Raw genomic sequence first — 19,981 nt, 5'->3', positions numbered from 1 at the left:
CTAAAGGGTAAATTTAACCATTTGTAATCTGTACCTTAAAAAAATAAATAACATAGCTTGTATAATAGCCATTTTCAGATAAAAACTAAAGAAATTTGATGCTAGCAGATCTGACCTCTGAATAAAGATAAAATCATAAACACACACACACACACACACACACACACACACACACACACACAGTACAACTACATGATGTCCACAAGAGACAATTATGTTGAAAGTAAAAGGATGAAAAAAAATACTACATGAAAATTGTAATCAAAAGGAGCAGGGGTGACTATATTAATACCAAAAAAATTTTAAAAGATGAGACAAAGAATATTATATATTAATATAAGTTTCAATACAGCAAGAAGCTATGGCAGTTATAAATATTTACCCATATAATGACAGATTATCCAAATTTATGAGGTAAAGACTGACAAAATGGAAGAGTAATATAGACAGTTCTGCAGTAATATTTAGAAACTTTAATGTTATAATTTCAATAATGGATAGAAAAGCCAGAGATAAGATGAGTAAGGAAAGAGAGGACTTAAACAGGACAATAAACCACCTAGATCTAAGAGACCTGAAAAGAACACTCTGCCCAACAACAATATATATACTCTTCTCGAGTGTACACAGGCCAATTTCCAGAATAGACAATGTATTAGGCCAATGTATTGACAAATTAAGTCTCAAAGATCTTAAAAGACAGATATTTAAAAAAGTATGTTCTCTGATCACAACAGGATGAAGTTAGAAATCAATAACAAAGGTAAAACTGAAAAATTCACAAATATATAGAAATTAAACAGTCTACTCTTAAACAACAAATGGATCAAGAAGAAATCACAAGGAAAATTAACAAATACTTAGAATAAAAACTTCTTAGGAAATTAGGATTCAAGGGGATTTCCTTAATTGATTAAGGACATCTACAAAAACTCACATTTCTCATCATACTTAATAGTGAAAAACCAGATGCCTTCCCACTAAGATCCAAGAACAAGACAAGAATATTTCCTTTCACCACTCCTATTCAACATCATAGTGAAGGTCCTGGCTAATACAATAAAACAAGAAAAGGGGAATAAAACGTATACACATTGGAAAGGAAGATTGGAAAAATAAAACTGTTTTTGCTTGCAGAAGACTTGATTGTTTATACAGAATGAAAGAATCAACCAGGAAACTCCTGGAATGAAAAAGTAACTATAGCAAGGTTTCAGGATACAAAGTTAATAAATATCAATTGCTTCCTTGTATGCCAGCAAGAAGCAATTGGGATTTGAAATTAAAGCACAGCACCATTTACATTAGTGCCAAAATAAATTTATGTATAAATCTAACAAAATAGATACAAGATTTGTATGAGAAAAACTAAAAGAAAACTCTGAAAGATATCAAAAAAGAACTAAATAGTCTATGTTCATGGATAGAAAATATTAAGATGTCAGTTTTTTGTAACTTCATCTATAGATTAAACATAATTCCAATAAAAATCTCAGCAAGTTATTTTGTGGATACTGACAAACTGATTTTAAAGTTTATATGCAGAGGAAAAAGATACAGAATAGTCAACACAAAATTGAGGAACAATAAAAATTAGAGAGCTAATACTATCTGACTTCAAAACTTACTGTAAAGTATAGTAATCAAGACAGTAAGGTATTGGTGAAAGAACAGACACATAGATGAATGAAATAAAAGCACAGAAATAGATACATAGAAATATAGTTTTGATCTTTGACAAAAGATCAAAGGTAATTTAATAAAGGATAGAGTTTTCAACAGATGATGCTGGATATTTACTTGAAATTAAAGATGTATGAATTTTCACATACCAGTCTTTGAACATGTGTTTTCATTTCTCTTGGATAAATACCTATGTATATTTGCTGGGTCATATTGTAGGTGTATATCATCCTCTCAACAAACTGCCAAACTAACCACAATGGTTTAATCTCAGTATAATTGTGCTAAATGAATGGAACCAGAGAAAAGAATGCATATGTATGATTTCACTTAAAGACATTTTTGATAATCCAAACTGACCCATAATGGCAGAAGACAGATCAGTATTTGAGAAAGGAAAAAGGGATTACCAAGAGGCACAAAATATGGGGGTGTGTTTGATGTGTTCATTGTATTGATTGTGCTAATGGTTTGATATATGTAGAAATATATATATATATATCAAATTACACACTTTAAATATGTACAACTTACTGTAGATCAATTATATCTCAAAGTTGTTTCAACATAATAAGATATTTGCTTTCAAATAGGCAATATAAGTTATTAAATATCTAAGGGCAAATATAACAGTAAATAAATATCTAAGAGCAAATGTAATAATAAATGTGCAATGCCAAAATTACGAAGTTTCCTGGAAGGACATAGAAAGATCTGAATTAATTGAAAAAAATAGCACAATAGTATATCTTTTCATATATAGATTCAATATTTTTGAATTTAAATTCTTCTTTTAATTAATATATTAATTCAAAGCAATCACAATCAAGTTTTTCTCTTTTTTTTCCACAGTGTTGGAGAACTTAACAAATTGATTTTAAACTTCATCTGGAAAAGCAAATTTGAAACTCTATCCAAGAAAGTTTTGTAAGAGAAAAGTAATGATGAGGGGGTTGGCTTCTCTCAAAACATATTTTCACTCTGCAGTAATCAAAACAGTGTGATACAGAAATAGAAATTGAATAAAGACCCATAGAAATATGAGAATTCAGTATGCCAAATTTAAGTTGACTTTTAAAATAAATAGCTTTCTATTTGGAGTGCTTAGCTATAGACTTCAGAAATGGTAGTTTTTGAGTTTAAGAGACTTTAGTTTTCAGTTTACAACTTTCAGTACTTTTTAATAATAGATATAGATTACTTTAAAAGTATACATAAATACAAAGTAAAGAAGACCAAATTCAAGCTAAGCTACCAGATTAATTAGTATTATTTTAAGGATTGCTAATTGCTGAGGATTATTATTTTAAGAAATGCTGCAGTTTTCCTATGAGACCATTTCCAGGTTTCCAAAGTGTGTTATAAAAGGAGATCAACCCTTTTGGACAAAAAATTGTATATAATCTAGTATAAGTTCTAATACTCATTTGTTTTAGGTTAAAAAAAATCATGTTCTAATACCTCTTTCTTCTAACATTGAGTTTCCAGATTGTGGATAAGCCTTTAAACTAAAATCCAGATAAAGGCTGAAACAACACTAATTTCTATCTAAGCACCAGAAAAGAAGTTTATAAATAGAATTTTACATGACTGTGGGGTTTTAGGTAAAAAACACCTTCATAACTATGGATGATAGATAATATTATGCAGAAAAAGAAAAAGATTTCATTAGCCAATTATAATTACATTGGTCATCATGCTAAATAAAATGTCTCATATCACATCAAATATATATACATAAATATATATGTGCATGTATGTACGCATATTAGCAGATGTTAAAAAGAGTGCTGTAGATTTATATACATTGCAATGGGAGGGTATTTGAGGCATATTGTTAGCTGACAGAAATAAATAATGAAATTATAAGTATAATGTGATCCAACTTATTAAAAAGGAAATCATATATGCACACGTGTGTAGTATTGTAATTAAATGTATTTAAACACATATTAAAATACTTTAGGAGATTCGTTCAGAATTCCTTTGGTGAGAATGATGAAAACTTTCTCTTTTGTTGAATTATTTGAAGTTTTTACAACGAATGTACTTTACTTTTGTGACTTAAAATTTTGAATCAAAAATTTGGTGGGGGAAGTGGCTGCTCATTAATGGATGTTGGAATAAATTGGCTTGCTTTTATTTAATTAATTAATTTATTTATTTATTTTTTGAGAGACAGAGTCTCGCTTTGTTGCCCAGGCTGGAATGTAATGGCACAATCTCAGTTCAGTTCAACTTCCGCCTCCTGGGTTCAAGTGATTCTCCTGCCTCAGCCTCCTGAGCAGCTGGGATTACAGGTGAGTGCCACCATGCCCAGCTAATTTTTATTTTTAGTAGAGATGGGGTTTCACCACATTGGTCAGGCTGATCTGGAACTCCCGACCTCATGATCCATCTGCCTTGGCCTCCCAAAATGCTGGGATTACAGGTGTGAGCCTCTGCGCCCAATTGGCTTGCTTTTAGAAAAGCAGATTTGATTAATACTTCATTCCACATAGAAAAATAAATTCCGCAGGAATAATATTTACTGAGTACTCAATTCTGTGACAGGGATTATGCTAGGATTTTTCTACATACTCATTTAGTTCTCACAACCAAGAGAATATGCAGTATAGTGCATTCCATTTATAAGAAGAGCTGGGATTTTACATATGAAAGAGCTGGCATTTGAATGCACATGCTCCTTTCTCTGTCTCCCTTCCTACTTAGGTATTGGCTTAAATTTCTAAGCATATCAGAAAAGTCTAAAGTAGTTTAAGATGTAATATAATGCATCCTGTTGGTTTTTTTTTTTAATTTGCCCAGGAAAAATTCTTAAACTTCCTTAGAAAAGAAGGAGAAAAATCAAACTTATATTCTTTATCCTCATACTGTTATTTCACTGCTGGAGTACAGTGTATTTCAAATAGTATGGGATTCAGTGACAGGAGGATTCTGATTACCATAATCTCTAAGTGGGAGATCTAAATTTGACTCTGACATTGAAGCCTTCAATCATGATGTTATGACATGAAATCAGAATGCAGTGTCTTGCAGCATTCTGTAAATAATCCTGTAATTACATCTTCTAGGCTTTTCTAAACTAAAACTGTTTTCCCATGTGGTAACTTGTACTAGCCAGCATACTCAATTTATTTCCCTTTTTATTATAAAACTACTATGTGCCTATTTGTTAAGTGTTTTCTTTCATATGTATGATTACATATGAAAGTTCCTTCCAAAGTATAGGAAGTTTTCGATGTCCACCTCTCCCCTTAGTTAAAAATCTAGGATGGCAACGATTATGCCTATTTATCACTACACCCATAGCTGGGCTTATAGTAGTTTTTCAGTAAATATTTAAGTGATGCTATTTTTTTGCTTTGTTTTATATTCTAGAAATATACCAATTGTAACATAGTCAATAATAAATAGATGAATCACATTTATTGTATTATCTTCATTATCTCTGAATATTTAGCCATCCTGTGAAACAGTTAATACCAAGAAACTAGTCCACTTTCGCTGCTTTGCCTATCTATTGCATAGTTAACACTTTCCCTGTCAAACAGTTTTGAGGATTGTATATTCAATTAAGAGATTAGAAGGATATAAGAGAAACAGAACTATGAATCAGAAGATGTGATTACCTGTATACCCTGCCAATTAGTCACATGACCTTGATGGTAACTTCCATGAGGGTAGGTTCTCACTTTTATTCACAATCTACTCAATATTTGCCCAGCACACAGGAGTAAACTGGCAATTGTTCAGTTGTTTATTGGCCTTAAAAATAAAGCTAAAAGCCAATAGCACCTCACATTTTTCACCTAAATGTAGGCATAGTTCTTAATGCCATACTCAAATCACCTAGATAAAATGGTCATTGAGGAAATGAATGGGTAAAAGCCTCTGAAAAGGCATGAAGCTTTGTAAGAACCAATCTAAGCAGGCTTGAGGACTTTCTAACTCCTCTTCCCCCACAGCCAAAGCAGCAGGCATTTCTGTAGAGTACTTAGAGCTGCGCCCCAGAATGGGAAAGAATCTCATTGTAGGTACCACATCTTGCCTTCCATTTTGAGCCACCTAAACTCAGATTTTGTGAGCCAGCTTCTTTCATGAAGTCTATATCACCTTGCCTTGGGCCTTTAGATTAACTGCATTTGCTAAGTTCTCTTTATAAGTTAAATTCCCTTTCCTCTCTCTATCTCCACCCTGTTCAACTAATTTTCTCTGACAGCACCCTGTCTCTCGCTGACTTCCTCAGCCTGTCCTTCCTCACAGCTGCACCCAGGCCAGGGTCCTAGGCTCTCGTACAATATAAATTATTAAACTGGGTCCTTTACAAAACCTCTGGGCTGCCATGCTTCAAATCTTTTGTCAGTGAGAAGACATTCCTTGGAGGACAATATAATGAATTACATCAATTCTTGGTATAGAGCCAGCAGTTATATTCAACCAACACACATGGCAACTCACAAGGCACTGTGGTGTTTATGCTGATTAAAAGTATCATATGGGCCAGGCACGGTGGCTCACACCTGTAATCCCAGCACTTTGGGAGGCCAAGGCAGGCAGTTCACCTGAGGTCAGGACTTTGACCTGAATTTGAGACCAGCCTGACCAACATGGCGAAACCCCGTCTCTACTAAAAATACAAAAATTAGCCAGACGTGGTGGTGCATACCTGTAATCCCAGCCACTCAGGAGGCTGAAACAGGAGAATTGTTGAACCTGGGAGGCGGAGGTTGCAGTCAGCGGAGATCATGTCATTGCATTCCAGCCTGAGCAACAAGAGCAAAACTCCTTCTAAAAATGAAAAAATCTGGAGGACCTGGTTGAGCATCCTTCCAGGGTTAGGACCCAAAATATTTACTTACCTCTGAATGCTTTCTGGACTCTACTTTTTCTGGCACACTTACATTTTTGCCTCTAAAGAAATCATGCAAAGTTAGACATAAGGAGATGCTGAAAATTTTACCTTTCACTTTAGTGCCTTCATTTAATTTTAAGGTTAAAAGATGAAGTTATTATTCTTTGTTAGGCAGCAACTTTATTACAATCTTTACTAAAAATTTTAGTATCGATTCCAATTTTGTGTGCCACAGCAACTTAAAAGCATTCCCTAAAGTGTTTTGCCTTTTTTAAATAAATGCCTTGTCTGAGTCTTCATTTTATTATCTATGAAATGAGGATACAGATGGCAGCTGACATTTACAGAGGGTTTGCTGTGCCCCGTCCTTGCTCTGCAATTTATGAGAAAAGTAGCTCCAGCCAAATGAGAAGGTCCTTCCTCAGGAGGTCATTACTGTCCCCATGGCTCTGAAGGGACAGGGAGGACACCGGCTGAGGTTCAGGATTCTGCTTACCTACTTAACAATACATCAAGTCTCTTGACGCGTAGAGCAAAGATAGATGATAGTCTTTGAGTGGCAAAGGTTGACTTTGAGAGAAACAAGGGCAATAGGAGAGTTAGGGAGAGGAGTGGTTATTTTCCGTTTAATAGTGTGTTGGGGAACTTATTCTCCTCCCTCATCTTTGTTCTAAAGCAGGTAGCCAGTCTTCTATGTCCTCCAAACACACATTTTGGTACAAGAGTAAACATTTGAAGGGATGTAAAATACACAGCTAATTTTTTTTTTGGCAACACCAGTGTTGATGGGGTGAAAGCACAGGACTCTCTCTTTTATTAGACTTATCTGGTTTGATCTGAACCAGAAGCTACAACTGACCAGATCTATTTGTTGCCTTTTTTCTTCTTGAACACATATGAGCCTTTATTTTTTATTAAAGATGGAAATCTCTCCTTGAAGTAAATCTAATGAGGTATTAACCTTGTCATCCTGGACTTTGAAAGTTTTCTCAAGGCTTTGAAGTTGAAGTGCAAGTCAACACACTGACTATAGCCAGATCCACCTCAGAAAACTATTTCCTGGAGAAAGTCATGTCATACATACAGGCAAGAGAATGATGATCACAAGACACACACAGTAACGTCAAGGGATACACAATTCTCATAATGCTGTTATTGTTTTGCGGTTGATCACATTCAGAATGATATACATTGTTTTATGCACAGCCCTTCAATAATAATATTTATTATTATGAATGGCTCATTACAATTATTTATGATCCGTAATATCTAGCTCTCTACAAAGGCATGATAGTGAGGTGAATAGAGTCTTCCTCAAAATTCATATCCATCCAGAACCTCAGAATGTGACCTGATTTGGAAATAGAGTTTTTGCAAATATAACTAGTTAATTGAAGACGGGCTCACACTGGATTAGGGCAGGCCTTAAATCCAATGACTGGTGAATATTTTAATAGAGGAAGAGGACACAAAGAGATACACATGGAAAGGAATGCAGAGATTGGAGGAATGCAACAAGTCAAGGAATGGTACATATTGCTGGGAGCCACCAGAAGCTAGGAAGAGACAAGGATGAATGCTTCTCTACAGCCTTCAGTAGAAGCATGGCCCTGCCAACACCTTGATTTTTGACTTTTAAACTCCAGAAATGGTGGGACAATGAATTCAGATATTAATGGTAATTTGTTATGGCAGCTCTAGAAAGCTAATATAGGTGTTAAATGTATCCCTTCATTGAATTTGAGTTTGAACCTGGTTCCCTCAGTTATGAACTAGAGTCCTTGAGCAAGTCACACTCCCTCTCAAAATGTACAGCCTCATCTGTAAAACTGAGATAATGGTACTGACCTCAGGTTGCTGTAAATATTAAGTGAAATGATACGTGAAAAGCTCTTAGTCAATGCTAGGCATGAAAGCAGTACTGAGTACAGCAATAGTAGCAGCAGCAGTTGCTGTTACTGTTCAGTGTAACAATAATGCCAGTGCAAAAAGTCCAGATATTGTAGTTAGTCATCTTGCAGAATGAAAGTGAGTCTTACACCTCCCCTATAAACCCAAAATCTTTTACCTGAGTGATATTAAAAAAAAATGAAAGCAGGTCTTTGTTACCCTAACATGTTGGTAATCTGAACCACTTGCCATGATCCATCTCCAACTCTGAATTCACATTTGCTTTCTGATCCCTGCTGTATGTACTTGATATTCTTTTGTCCTTACGATCTTCATTTATCTCTGACCTTCAGCACAATGTCTATGGTTTTGACCTTTAGCTTCCCAATTTTACTATAATGAGATGCTGACTTTGGTATTCCCATTTCCTAGAATGTTGCTCTCTATAGCTTCATATCAACAGCAGGTGGTAGAGAAAAATCTAGAAAGGCAACTAGAGTATGATTATCTCAATAATCATACTTAGGGAGTAGAAAATTAGGTAGCAGCTCAAGGAGGCAGCAGCTGTGGAGACAGACTACGTGATTGTAGGTTTGTTTGTTGGTCATCTGTAACTAGTAGACCGCTGCTTATGTTCCTGATTCCCTGGGCTTTAGATAAACCTAAGACCAAGTGGGAAAAAATGGATAAATATATGTAATATGAATGACATATTGAATGTCACTTTATAATATAATGCAAATTGTAGAATCTTAGTGCTTCAGTGGTGGACTCTAGAAATCGTATAGCCCAGAAATTATTTAATCTATGGGAAGAATACTTTCTATACTATAATGCCTACTATATACAGACAAAAAATTAAATATACAGTTTTTCATAGATTGCCTGAACTGGGGGACCAGACATTACATAAAGAACTCCTGACTAGACCCAAATATTGGTATGTTTAAATGAGATAACATAAGTCTAAGCAGCATGCATAACCTGCCCAGGATGACAGGAAGTGTAAGTGACAAGGCCAAGAGGAGATCCTGAATTTCCTAAATGCTGGCTCTGTAGGATATTGATAGAAAAAGAAAAGAAAAGATCATTATGTTAGTTAAGAGATTAACCTGAATGAACCAGAGAAGATAAGGGGAGGAATTTTAAGCCTTTGGTTTTAAATGGGCAGTGATGCAGTAAAAAGTTGTCTTGGCAGATTTTAAAGGAATGCTTAAAGGTTTCGTAGACCAGTAGAGCTCACCAGTTAGTGCACCTAAGACTTACAACTGAATGACTCTATTTGAATTCCTGTGCAATTTGAGGCATAAGAATTTAGTTTGTTAGGAGGAAGGCGTATTATGAAAAGAGAAATGGTTCCTCATTTCAATTTTCCCATTAGCTTCCTGAGTATCTTTAAGCAAATCATCTAACCAAGTCATCTATGAAATAAAAGAGGTTTTACTGGGGAAAGCATAAGACACCTCCTAGCTTGAAAATGTAATGACCTGATGATTTGTTTACTGCAATTTAAAGGGATCTGAAGCTTTGCTTGTATTTGTTTGTGGACGCACATGAGGTCTGTTCAGTCCAGGAGACACTTGTTTCTGCTGCAATGTGATATCAACTAGGCTGCATTTCTCCCATTACTGGAGCTTGCTTTCCAGAACTGTGAATGATGTCACATATGCATAGCAAGACACTTCCAACAGTTTCATCTGTGATACTCAGTGTCCTACAAGGACTTGTAAAAGAAGGATTCCTGAAATATTAGATCATCAGTGGTTCAATATTTGCCTAGTAAAATTGAAAAAGAACATCAAGATGATCCATAGTCATTTTGCTCCAAGGTACAAATGTCATATTGGAATAAAGTCCATTATGGTGATAAATTTTATTAGTTTCCCATGGAGGAAGTTCTTTTAGGTGAGTGTGGACCCAGACAGTGGCTCCTACAGGAAGCCAAAGGGGAGTTGTTGGCTCATGATTTGATATTAATGAAGCATCTGCTTCATAAAATACTATGCAGAAAGGAAATACATTACCTGAATTCTCCCACTACGAGCTTTCTTTATGATGGCCTAGGAGCACAGACTGAGACATCCCTAAAAGCAATGGCATAAGAGAGGAATTTGTCATATTTGTTTTCATGTAAATATATTTGAGAGTAGCTCCCAATACCGTTTTTCAGTGATGGAAAAAGAGGTGTTTTATTTTAAATTGAAGAGAGCATGGGACAGGATTTTCCATTTCGGTGTGCAAGACCTACATTACATCTTGCACCTATTTAATTACAAAGTTTATGATGGTAGCACATCTGCAGAACTATGTTCTCTGGAGTTTTTTTTACATATTATACTGACCCATAAACCTGGGACTGGTGGAACAATGGTATGGACATTATAACAAATCAGGTGATAAAAAAACATGGCTTACAAATATGCTATGTGAAGCTCATGATTCAGTATTTACAACATAAAGGGTGTTTTGTTTGTTTGTTTTTTAAATTGCCTTATCACACCTAAATGAATTGAAGCATAGGGACACAGTAAGGTAAAAACTCTCTGAAGATTGTTCACTATTATATCAGATCTATATGTATGTATATATATGTATGTGTATGTATATATATGGTAACATGAAGACATATGAAAGTTGACTATATTCTGATCTATCTTTCTTTCTTTTTGCTGCTTCAATGCAGATTAGGTCTATGAGTTCCAACCCCGGGGAGATTGGAAGTGGATTCCGGTCTGGATTTTGTTTCTATGGCAACTCATCAGCAACCATAGCTTGTTCTACTTCTTTTTCTAGCTGTTTAACTGACTTAGGGATTTATTTTAGTGTAGTGAAAAAGACTTGACTATGTGTAGGAGTTAGGCCAAGTGCAGAGAATCTGAGGAGTAAGAAAAGGTTGATTTCCAAAGAAAAATGGGTATTAGATATATGGGAGTTTTGATGCTAATCTTGCCAGTATTGATAGATTTAGAAAAACCAGGGTGTGATTAGATTGTCATTTAGCCAGAGAATGCAGGAATCTCTGCATCTGTTCTACAGTGCTGATCAGTGGTCTTCACAAGGTTCCTGAAAGGGTGGAAGGCACTGAAGGGCTCCAGCCAGCCAAGAGTTCTTGGTGAGAGTTTATGTTCCAAACTAATGCAGGGGTCCAAAAGGTAGCACCATGTTTCCGAGGTGGGGAGGTTCTATGACTTCCTAAGCAACTTTGGAAGAAACAGTGGGAGAGGCCTTCACAGTCTATATCATAGCCCTGGCCCGAGACCATGGGTTGGATCTTATCACTCTACTGAGAGAGACCGTGAAGTAATTACTCTCCTAGTAATTTGTCCAGACAGACAAAAAAAAAAAAAAAAAGTGAGAAGGTGTGGCTCTGAGACTTGGTGGTGAGTTGCAGGGTAGGAAAGAGAGTCTTCATGACAGACAACCTGGCCTTAGGCTGGTTCATCATTCTAGAAGACAGAAATAAAGGAAAAGCTTGCCGTACATACCTGTGCTGAGGTTTTGATCTCTCAGGACTCCTCCCACCAGTGAAAAGACACTGTCTGAACCCAAGAATCTGAACCATGAGCGGGGAGAAAAAAGAAACCTGGATACTTTCCTCTAGAAGGAAATGAGAATAGACACTCAACTCCCATTTTCTTCTTTCCAACTTGCCATTATAGCTTCCCATTGACAAATTAGGCATCCTGAGGAGGAGAGCACTGACTCGGAGACATGCTGAACATTGACACTGGAAGTCATCAGGCCTCCTATGTGTTCATACCCCAGCAGTAACTTGCAGTGTCATGTCAACAGACCCCAGTGTGACAAGGCAGTGGCAAAACCAGAACAGGGACTCTGGTGCCCACCCTGGGGTCTGTTGCCCACACCTGGCTGTCCTCACTCTACTGCTGTGGTTTCATGGGCTCTTTTCTGCCACATTTATCCCCCTGGCATTCACTTGTTTGTTTTAACATGGCTGTTTTCTGGGCTCTGAGGCTAGCTTGGCTAAAGTGTCATTATTTGTTTGACACCCCAGATTCTGTTCAAGGTAGGACTTCCGTTATTGTGTTTGAATTCATTCTTTATGTGTATGGGATAAACAACAAATCAGAATTTATGGCCTAAGGAACCCTGTTTGGTATGTATTTTTTCAGTAAGATGTTAGCACCTTATTGCTGTGAAGAGGTGAAGAATATAATTCAGCCTATATCATCTTTGAGGAGAACTCTACTGATCTCTCATTTGGCAAATGAAGTGTTCTGAGAAAACCTTCCTGGTGCCACTTACAGAGCTCTCATCTTTCCTCCGTGTTCTCACAATACTGGGCTCAAAAGCATTTAGAGCATTTGCCACCGTTATAATCCTCTGCCTCAACATCACCTGGCCATGCCTTTCCCTGGAATGCTTTCCCACTCTAGTGGGGACTAAACAGATCCTCTTAACAGTGCAGTGCAAGACCCTTGGCCCTGCTTCGTCTAGTGCCACTGCCTTTCCCACAGCACACGGGCCCCACTGGCCTGTTGTTTCTCTCATGACTTTTTTTCTTTTTGTAGCACTTATGTTAATTTGTTTTACATTGATTTCTGTGATTATTTATTGATGCTGAAAGAGAGATGGGGTAATTCTTGAAACATGATTCCCAGACGGGGGATCAGGATGTTCCCTTGATGGCAAGAGCAGAGATGGAAGAGGAGGTGTGTGCAGAGGTGCAGGTGGGAGTCTGAAGGAATCCTGTCTGGTGGTGTCTCTTGTCTCTGTGATTTACAAGGCTTAAAGAGAGAAAACCATGGGGAGCAGGGAACATGATAGAATATCTACCCAGGTGTGTCTCCGTTTCTTTATTCAAATAAGGATAATGATAGGACTTTGCTCATAGGATTCTGTGAGGATGAAGTGAAGATCTTATGTGAAAGCTCTCAGGAAGGTGACTGGCACATGGGAAGCACTAGGAATGCATTAGCAGTTGTGGATGTTAGCACAGACTGCACCATTTTGTAAGCTCCCTGCTATTTTGCAGACCTTGGTCGAAGTGAAACATTTCTTGGGAGTTTGGGTGGTGAGAAAAGTCCTGCCTAACCACCTGACCACAATGCTGACAAAGGCCCAACCAAAGGCAGAGGCCCCAACTGAAGAAACATCCCTATCACAGCCTGCTGGGCAGAGGTCCAAGGAACACCAATATCATATTCTGCAGAAACAAGGGCCAAAACAGCCTCATCCTGAGAACTTCTTAAAATTTTCTGCTGGGCAGCAGGTCATACTGCCTAGACCCCTCCACCCATACCTATAAGTACCCCAGCCTGTAAGCGGTAGTGGGCTCTGGCATTAAGCTGGTGCCCCACTACCACGGGCGTCTGCAATATGCCTGTGTTGCTGTTTGAGCAGCCTTCTTTATGTGTGTTTGTCTTTCTTTAAACCTTGACTTCCTTAAAAAAAACAAAAATCTAACAGTAGAAGAGGAGGAAGCACAGTTCTGCTTTGTATCTTATGGAGTGAATTGGGGCCCCCTAAAATGTGAACTTTGAAGTCCTAACCCCCACTGCCTCAGGATGTGACTTTATTGGGAAATGATGACGTTGCAGATTTAATCAGTTAAGTGAAAATGAGGTCATACTGGAGTAGGGTGAGCCCCTAATCCAACATGACTGGTGTCCTTATGCAAAGTGAAATTTAGACATATTCACGCACACAGAGAGAATGGCACATGAAGATAAAGGCAGATATTAGGGTGATACATCATCTGCCAACCAAAGGACACCAAGTTTGTCATCAAATCACTAGAAGCAAGGAGAGAGACATGAGACAGATCCTCCCTCATAGGCCTTGGAAGGAACCACTCCTGCCTATACCTTCATCTTGGACTTCTAGCCTCCATAACTGTGAGACAATAAATTTCCATTGTTCAAGCACCCAGTTTGTGATACTTTCTAAAGGTAGTCCTAGCAAACTAATACAGTGTGTAACAACCGAAGCTGTGAAGAAGAATTGGCTTGATTTGGTGGTTCCATCATTTAGTAGCTGCAGAACATTAGGTAAGTTATTTAACTCTCTTCTCTCATCAGTAAAAGAGAGAGAACAGTAGCAAACATGTAGTGAGAGCTTACTCTGGGCACTGTTCTCTTATATCTCAGAGTATTTAATATCATGCTATGTCCTGGGTACTAATCTATTCTTTCATATATTCTATACAATCCCTGAAGTAGATTCTAATAGCATCTTTAGTTTATGGCTGCAGAAGCAAGAATAGAAAGTTAAAACAGGTCACCAGGGTGGGGTTTAAACCAGGTTGCCTAGCTTTAGAGCCCACCCTGAACCATGCCTCTCCACTGCTCCCTGGTGCCACCTCACAGGTGTGCTAGGAAGATAAAGTGAGATGATGCTTATGAAGAACATAGAACAGTGCCTGGAATGTTGCATGAGTGCAGTAAGGGATTAGCTATCTTGAATAAGGAAGGGATGCAGCAGTTGTTGTGGGTAACAGGGCAGCCTTCTTACAGGGAAAAAAATGGAGAGACGACTGGGCAGTGACCAGTGTCCACTTGAGGACAAACAGTCTGGTCGCATAATTTTTCTCTGGGAATCCTTATATTTTAGAAAGTGTTTAGATTCTGTATGAGCATGATGGTGTGAGACAGCAATTTCATTCTTTTCCTTCTGGATATCATACTAAAGCAAAAAGATAAATGAAAAAAAAAACCCAACAAACTAGTAACTCCTTTTTTGGTGAAATTAAGTGATAGATATAATGAGCTGAGTTAAAAGTATGTAAGAGATGCCCCAGTGGCTGAGAGTTTCACAGGAGCCATGTGGGTGAAATGCAACATATCCTCATCAGGAAGGTGGGAGTCTTGGGAAGAGGGAGGATAAAAAGCAAAATAGAACAAGGAGAGAAGAATACATAACACTGGCCATAACAGCTGAGAGTCAAAGTCATACTTAAGATACTTGACAAGTTTTGCAATGTATGATTTGTAAAGCATTCAATAAAATGGGAATAAATACATTCTTGGCATTATAAAACTGTTTTTCTCAACTCAAAAGCTGGCATCAAAGAATAAGACAACACCGGGCTCATTTCTGACTAAAGGCAGGAACAAAATAAGGAAGTCCCTCCCATCACTTTTATTTAACACTTATTGAACATAACTAAGAGAGACAAAGATGCTATATCCTAACAACTTTTAGAAGGAGGTGGTAAGGTGAATTTTATATTATGTGAATTACATCTAAATAAAGCTGTTACCAAAAAGGAGGTAGCAAAGCAATTATTCTTTTGTAGATGCTGTGGATAATATCACATACCTAGAAAATTTATGAATAAGTCAAATATTAAGCTAACAAACATTCCACTAAAAACTAGAGTGCAATTATTATGCAAATATCAGTAGTTTTATATATACAAACAGCAAGCAAAGGAGTCATTCCATACTGGAAGTAGGAAAGTTCCAATAGGAGAGATGGACTATGCAATACAACTGGTAAAATCGAGTGATATTCCGGAAAAAAAGTTGAATCTATCTTATACACCATATACCAAGAAAAATCTCAAATGCATTGCTTTAAGTGAGGAAAAAAATGGAATTTTGAAATTACTGGAAGAAAACACATAGGAACTACATTATAACGTAGGAGTAGAAGAGGTTCTTATTAAATATTTCTTAAAATCTGCAAGCTATAAAAAATTGGTGAATTCAACCACATACACTTTTAAAAAAGGATTTGCATGGCAAAAATCAATGTAAGAAAAGTCAAAATACAAATGAATAAATAGAAAAACATTTTGTAATTCACTACTGAATAAAGACTAATTTATATCTGTCAAGACAGTTATCTAATATTGAGGTTATTATCAGTTACTAAAACTGATAACATCTCTGCTTTCTTGCACCTTACATTCTAGTTAGTTTACAACTTGTGCCTTCCTTATGTATGAAGACATCTAGAAATTGATCAGAATAAGACCAGCAACTTAATAGAAAAGTCAGAAAAAGATGAACAGTTTGAGCACAGCGAAGAAAATACAATTAATTAACCACACAATGGCTCTTGACCAATGAAATAAAAAATATCAACTCTACTCTTATGATAAATATAATTAAAAGTATACTCGTGCCATTTTTCACCCATCAGAGCAATGAAATCTAGAAGCTTAACACAATCTGCTGGTGAAGCAACGGAGATTAGGCTTACTCACATTCTGTCTGGGAATCTAAACTGATACAACATCTAATTGAAAGCAATTTGGAATATCTATTAAAAATATAACAGCAAAGACCCCTTGAGCCAAGTATTTTCCCTTGAGGAATTCAGACTCAGATATTTTTACAGGTAATAAATGTCATTATATATATAATGAAATGTATTGAAGGGCTTTTTGTTACAGAAAGGTTAGAATCAATCCAAGTGTCCCTTGATAGGGGATTAAAGTTTGGTATATCTGTCCCAGAGATCAACAAAACTCAGCCAATAGGTCAGGTTCAACCTGGGTTTGTATGGTCCACTAGCTGCTAAGATTGGCTTTTGCCAATTTTGAAAAGCTAAAAAAAATCAGAAGAATATTTTGTGACACACAAAATCATACAAAATTTTGATTCCAGTGTTAACAAAGTTTTGTTGAAACACAGCCATCTTTGTTTGTCTACATATTTTCTGTAGCTGCTTTTGAGCAACTGAATTGAGTCCACATGTGCTGCTCTGACTGCTTCACACTGCTGTTCTGCTTGCTAAAAAATGCAGGGATACAGCTAGAACTCGAAAATGTTTCTAGTGCCATACAGCTGATAGAATTTCATGACCTAAATACAACGATCAAAATTATAAACCTTTATGTATGCAAGCAACGTTTTTATTTGGAGGCTATTTATTTAATGATGGCTACAGTGCAATGGTGCAATCACAGCTCATGGCAGCCTCTACCTCCCAGGCTCGAGGAATCCTCCACCTTGGCCTCCTGAATAGCTAGGACAATAGGCAGCCACCACCACACTTGGCTAATTTTTTAATTTTTTGCAGAGACAGGGTCCCACTGTACTGTCCAGGCCAGTCTCAAACTCCTGGGCTCAAGTGATTCCCCACCACCTCAGCCTCCCAAAGTGCTATGATTACAGGTGAGTCACCATATCTGGCCCTGAAAATAATTTTTTACAATGTGATCATTTTCTAGAACAACAAAAATATGAGGATAAAATACTAATTTACCAAAATGTGTATTTTTAGATTACCATTTCAGACATATATATAACACACTTACTAGAGAATGGGGAGTTTGAGATTTTCAGCTGGCTGGTGGGAGACAGCTGGACACTTTGCAATGAATGCACACACTAATTCTTATAATTCAGAAGCTTAAAGAACATTTTTTCACAGTCCAGAGTTGTATAGCATACATTTATATTTGTTACAAACTGAACATTTTGCTGTTTTCTGCCAAAATAAGCATAAGCTCCAGCACTTGCTACCATGGCATTTTCAATGCACGTTTCAGCCTTCATAAGCATTTGCTATTTTCTTTTTACTCTGTGGTTTTCATGGAAACCACTCCTACTCTCTTCTGAGTCATGCAGGTCTGCCTTTCAGGTGTAACTCAATTAACACCCTGCTAATTTATCAGTGGGTTGGGTAATTATTAAGTAATTTTGATCAAAAATATTCCCATCATCTCTCATGTAAGCACTGCCGCCAGAACTGCTTATTGGTCTCAGCATGTCAGTTTCTCTATGTGCTTGCTCTTAAGATTTAATACACTGGTGAGGAAAAGAAATGAACAGGATGCTTAATGAATCAAAACATACTCAAATTGAATAATTAGAAATTCCCAGTTAATTACTAGGAAAGAAAATAATTAAATTACAATTCCACTTTTACGTGGATTACTGGAGTGAATGCTGAGCTAGGTCTTTTCAATCATTTTTCTATGAAAAGGCGGCAGGGACATTGAGAGATATAATTTTCCCTTTTTTATCTTTTCCGAACAATATTATTTAAATTGTGTTTTATGCCTCGATTGCTTATACAAACAACTTTGTATAATGTTAATTGGCTTTGGAAATGAAAGCTCAGCTTACGGCTATACTGAGAAGCATTGGGAATTTATGAGTAAATATTCAGGTTAAGATTTATAGACACCTGCTGGGCATGGTGGCTCACACCTGTAATCCCAGCACTTTGGGAGGCTGAGGCGGGTGGCAGATCATGAGGTCAGGAGTTCAAGACCAACCTGACCAATATGGTGAAACCCTGTCTCTACTAAAACTACAAAAATTAGGTGGGCATGGTGGTCTGTGCCTGTAGTCCCAGCTGCTTGGGGACTATAAGGGAAATATAGTCCCTTTATATTTCCCTTATATAAATAACGTGAGGCAGGAAAATAACTTGAATCCTGGAGGCGGAGGTTGCAGGGAACCAAGATTGTGACACTGCACTCCAGCCTGGGCAACAGAGTGAGACTCTTTCTCAAAAAAAAAAAAAAAATTATAGGCATCTTGATTTTCTGGTTATATTTAATTTAGTTGAGAGTTCTTTCGAACATATAGTGAAATTTGGTTATTTTAAAAAGGGCTTTAAGAAGTTGCCTGCTATGTGGCTATAGAAATAATCATAATTAAACACCACAGTTACATTTGTTTCAAATAGAAGATAGGAAAGAAGCTTTATTACTTTAAGCCTAGAGCATGAGGTAACACAACAAAATCTATCCATCTGTTTTTAAATCTTGCCTTGCAGTTATTTCATAATAAATGACTAAAGGAAGGAAGGGAGAAAAAAAATGTAGATGGAGTAGAAGCTTCTCTACTGATATTAAGATGGTTGAGGGGAGAGAAATTCTCAGGACTCTAGACCAGGGCCAGGCTCAAAAATTAATTGAAGAGTTTGTCTTGTCTATTATGGAATATGGAGATATATCACAGATGCCCCAAGTCCCAGCATTAGGAAGTGACTTTTAAATAAGCTTGCTCTCTGTCAGCCATTCTCTTTAAAGTGTTAACATTCTCAGAAGACAGATTACCTTTCTGTTGTCAAAATGGTGACTGTGGTAGGAACACTGGCCATGTAGGTGAGGAAAACTACAAAGGGAGGAAGTCAAGAGTGGGGAGCATTGATGAGGAACTCCATGTTATCAGAACTATGTAGTTCTGATAATATTCAGCTCCATCTGGGGTCTCTTTAAGTTCACCAACAAGGTAGATGATATGCATTAACTAGTATGGAGTATCTCCTGAGAGTCATTCTCTAAGTTGAGCATGCATCAGAATCACCAGGAGGGATTTATACAGCTTCCTTCCAGAGTTTCTGGTGCAGCAGGTGGAGGGTGATGACCAAAATTCTGCCTTTCCCTGAAGTTCCCAGGTGATGCTGAGGCTGCCAGTTTGGAGCTCATGCTTTGAGAACCACTGTTCAGTAGACAACAGTCATATATATTTGTGGAAAAGAAGGTGGGATGCAGATTCCATTGAAAAAGTCAAGGCTTGTTGCTGGAATCATACAAGCCCTCAGATTTTTTTTTTTTTTTCACTGCATGAAGGCTGAATTTAGGAAAAATGGGAAAGTTGTGTTTGAGAGAATATCAGTAGCTTA

Source organism: Callithrix jacchus, chromosome 15, assembly GCF_049354715.1.
Source record: "Callithrix jacchus isolate 240 chromosome 15, calJac240_pri, whole genome shotgun sequence".
Taxonomy (NCBI): domain Eukaryota; kingdom Metazoa; phylum Chordata; class Mammalia; order Primates; family Cebidae; genus Callithrix; species Callithrix jacchus.
Note: the sequence above shows the minus strand (reverse complement) of the source record.